This window comes from Sebastes umbrosus, chromosome 16 (assembly GCF_015220745.1).
Source record: "Sebastes umbrosus isolate fSebUmb1 chromosome 16, fSebUmb1.pri, whole genome shotgun sequence".
NCBI classification, from domain to species: Eukaryota; Metazoa; Chordata; class Actinopteri; order Perciformes; family Sebastidae; genus Sebastes; species Sebastes umbrosus.
This window is the reverse complement of record NC_051284.1, coordinates 9963848-9968278: the sequence shown is the minus strand read 5'-3', so window position 1 is coordinate 9968278 and position 4431 is coordinate 9963848. Positions and strand designations below refer to the sequence as shown.

The 4431-nt window shown below is 41.8% G+C and overlaps 1 long non-coding RNA gene across 1 annotated transcript; it reads left to right on the top strand.

Annotated features, from left to right (window-relative positions):
- The first annotated feature begins 1012 nt into the window (after positions 1-1012).
- On the top strand, positions 1013-1583 carry LOC119474685. The gene is made up of 3 exons (XR_005203616.1): positions 1013-1203; positions 1246-1369; positions 1552-1583. It is a non-coding gene; the product is annotated as an uncharacterized LOC119474685 (long non-coding RNA).
- Positions 1584-4431: the final 2848 nt, after the last annotated feature.

Here is a 4431-nt window from a genome sequence, read left to right as displayed (position 1 = left end):
GACGAGACAGCTGTGGGACAGAGGTGTCAGATCCCCGACTATGAACATCTGGAGAATGTTAATGTAATCAACGAAAATCAGATTCCTCTAACAGTCATTGGCAGGGGTTCATGGCTCGGGAGAGAGAGAGACGGGCTCTGGAGAAAAGGAGCGCAAAGAAAGGGAGAGGGAGTGCCGGCAAGGCAATGAAAGGAGGGAAAGGTTGCTGGTTTATGTCCTCGAGATCTAAACAGATGTGCTGTTAAAGAGGTGGCACTTTTTTCTTTTTTTCTTTCTTTCATTGATGGCTTGATGGTGTTTCATCAAACTGTTTTGCTCATGCACAGAAAGCCTGAGAGATTAAAGAGGAAACACTCGGATGGTGAGAAAATGGGGCCCACTTCAAATGAAAAAATCTCAACCCGTGAGATGTGTGGCACCGTAAAGAGAGAGACGGGTTCAGGGTCACTGTGTGAGAGAGTGTGATTAGTGCGCCTGAACGTGAGAGTGAGCCATTTGTAATGGTAACCTTTGACCTCTCAGTTCGGCGCTGTCGTAACTACATTTCCTCTCCCTTGTGTGTATGCACATGTGCTGTCACGGGGGGAATCGGACGTATTTCCTGGTGCAGGGTCTCCCTGAGTCCCAGCGTAGTGACGGACTGGGAAAATAATGATAATGCAGGAGCAATGAGGTCACCCTCTCTCTCTCTCTCTCTCTCTCTCTCTCTCTCTCTCTCTCTCTACCAGCCTGACTGACCCAGATTGTTGTAACGTCCAAAGCAGATTCTGCTCCAACCCCCCCATGGACAGAGCGTGGCCCCCCAGGCCTGCATGTGAGCCACACACTCCTCTCTCCTCACTTGTCCCCACCGGGTTTATCACTGTGAAACTGTCACTGAACACTACTCTATGTCCACGAGTTACCGTAACCACTGATGACATTCACACATGCTGCTGCAGAATGCTGTGCTTTGCAGGCTCGGCGTAATATGAAAATGCAGCTGATTAGACTGTTGTCTGGCTATTAAATAGGCGTTATCAGTCGCTATAAGCCCCATAGATGTAGGCCAATAGGGGCCTACTACACCCACTAGTAGGTTTTATCATCTATGCACATGGTAGATCACCAAAAGAAGGTATAAAAGAAGATGACAGGGACCTCTAGCAACCATAGTAAATATGACAGGACCAGAAGCAGAAGTCAGGCGCTGTAGTATAGACAGTGTGAAAGTGTAGAGTTCTGGTAGGATGAATGGGACACAAGGGGTTTTCACCCAGGAGACCGAGGTTCACATCCTGTGTGAAACCAACAATGTATAGTTGTCTTTGTGTTCATAGTTACTTTAACCCAAAGCACAATGTTTTTACCTAAACTTAACTAAGTGTTTGTTTGTTTTTGCCTAACCTAAAGAAGTTGTGTTTTTTTTACCTAAACCTAAAGAAGTTGTAGTTTTTTTGCCTAGACCTGAAGAAGTTGTAGTTTAGTTGCCTAAACCTAAAGAATTGTGTTTTTTTTGCCTATACCTAAAGAAGTTGTGTTTTTTTTTACCTAAACCTAAAGAAGTTGTAGTTTTTTTTGCCTAAACCTAAAGTAGTTGTAGTTTTTTTTTTACTTAAACCTAAAGAAGTTGTAGTTTTTTTTTGCCTAAACCTAAAATATTTGTAGTTTTTTTTGCCTAAGACTAAAGAAGTTGTAGTTTTTTTTGCCTAAATCTAAAGAAGCCTTTTTGTTTGTGGTCAAAAGGTAACATTTCATTCAGTTTTACAAAATGTTAGAACGTGTTGCTTTTAAGTTTCACTTTCATTTTTACAACGAAGTAGGTATAGTAGGCCCCTAATGACCCACATCTATGGTGCTTTTAGCGACTGATAACGCCTATTTAATGGCCTGATTTGTCTGTCTGTTTTTGCTTTGTCCTGTGTGTTTTTTTTTCATATACACACAAAAATATAATGTGTAATATATATATAGAGAGAGAATGTTTATTATGTTTTGTCTAACCTCCTACATGTTTTTGTCAATACAGAAAAAAAAAACAGAAAGGAAGGAAGGCAGACGAAAGAAGAATCAGGCCGAGGGAAGGATGTGAAGGACAGGATGAGGTAAAGAAAGATACTGGAGGGAAGCTTGTAAAAGGTATTTATACCCTCCTATTGAGCCGGCTAAAGGACAGACAAGGAGGCAGACTAACAAGCGTACAGCCAATACAGAGGCAGAAGGATAAAGCCAGGTGGCTCAACCAGACGGTATGCAATCAAAAGTGAAGATGGAGGGGAAGTTTTTAGATGGCTGAGGGAGCCTTTGTGATCTGAACCAAAGCCAGACACCGTGTAACAGCAAAGAGCAGGTAAAGGCTCTCTGATAGAGTTTGATATTTAACACAGGGAGCTGGTATTTGGAGTAGCAATAATGAGGCTTGGTACCAGAGTGGGAAACAACCCAGAGCCCTATAAAATGACTCAAATCTTTATCATACACTTCATTGGTATTATGGTATATTTTATTGGCACTGTTAAACTACTTTGCTCTGATCAAATCTTTAGCTTGAGGACAAGCCTGCGCTATTACTGATGTAATTCATGCTTTATGGACCAAATACTGACTAAAAGCTATGATTACTGTACGTGCCCCGGGTTGGCAGCAAGATGTAGCAAATGTGTTTTCTTAAAAGGGCAGCGCTAGTGGAAAAAACATTTTTTTCCTTTAATAACTTGAATGGCACAAGAAATGTAACAAGACAGCCCGGTTGCAGAAAAAAAGGGGGTATGTGTGACACGATAATGTGCAAGACATAAACGTGCAATAAGAACGCCGTCCTTGCTTTAGGCCTGTCATTAGTACAGCATGTCTGTACTGACTGCAATGAAAATGCATCCACCTATATGTGCTAAGCTCAGAGCTAGTGACGTAGAATAAAAAGTAAGAAAGACTGTTTATAGCTGGCGGGAGAGGAGGTGGATGGGTCCAACAAACATAGAACTTTCAACCAGGAGAACGTTTTTTGTTTTGTAAGTTACGTTAGTGACGTGTTTTTTTTCGTGACGTTTGTGACATGGTTTTCGTACTTATGTTACGTTGTTTGCGTATGTATTGTATTTTGTTTACCTACTGATTTTAAGCCAAACCATGATGTTTGTCCTAAACGTAACTACAGTAAAACGTCAATTAAAAGCCGAGCCCCAATTAGACGTTGAGTCCCTTTTACTTGCCGGTGCAGCGACACATTTTGACAAATAAATGCAGGTCTCAATTACCTAACTACAAGTAACTTTTGTCAATATGGAAATGTTACACATCTATAGATTGGTTAGATTCTCCACAATTCAATTGTCCAGATCATTTTACAGAAACCGAAGCACCAAAGTATAGTTCATTCAGATTTATGATGCTGTTAATTGCTGCTAGACCGCCCCGTTAGGTGCGTGCCTCCCTTTGTGTTTTTGAAAGGCTAAACGCCAACAAATATGGATTGAAACAGAGTGTTTAGTTGGATGGAAGCATGTTGTGAATTTTGGAAATGATTACATTGATCTTTTTTTCTATAAATGTTGACTTTTGGACTGAAGGCTGAAACAATTACAGTCAGAGACGCCGAGCGCCGCGTCGCTTGTGTGTGTGAAAGAGAGATATACAGAAAGAAAGCGAAGGCACGCAATATTTCTGTACGTTATTCATGATAATATTTAGAATGTCAACGTTATTAAGCTTCAAACCGGGTTGAAAACGACAGCTGGCTTGACCGCACGTTACCGCAATACGATAACCAGTGGCAGCCGGCCAATAGAGGGCCACGGGGCCTGGCCCCACCCACCTTGAGCCACCAAAAAAAAAAAAAAAAAAAAAAAAAAAATTATAAAATTATTAATTATAAAAATTCTAAAAATTCTAAAAATTGTCAATATGTGTGTTTTTGACCTATGGAATATACCCGTAATATTTGTAAAATAGGATAACTGCGCCAAATATCTGCTTTCCTCCTTGAACTCTCTGCTAGTGCACCTCTCAGCTGCTCACATGCACTTTCTGGGGCCAAATGGATTTGGCCCAAGGAAGGCGGGTCTAATAAGCAGTACAGCCAATCACTGATTAAAGATATATGATTACAAGCATGAATGACATACAATTCATCCAATCAGCGCCGTAAAAAAGACTTCCGGGGGGGCCAAACTGATTTGGCCCATGGCGCACGTTCACGTTCACGTGTGTCTCTCTCTGTTCTCGTCAGGGCTCATGTCAGTTCTCGCGTGATCTTGACAATGGAACAGCCAAGCACTAGTAGCGCTACTCTTGCAAGACTCAACCCTAACTCAATCAAATCTCTCCTCCAAGACCCGTTTGAGAGAAGGACTTTGGCGGAGAAACTCCTGGTGAAACAACTGGGCCCAGATCAACCTCCTGGACTCAGCATAAAACAACAGACCGGCGTACAAGGCAAGCCACACATGCGGA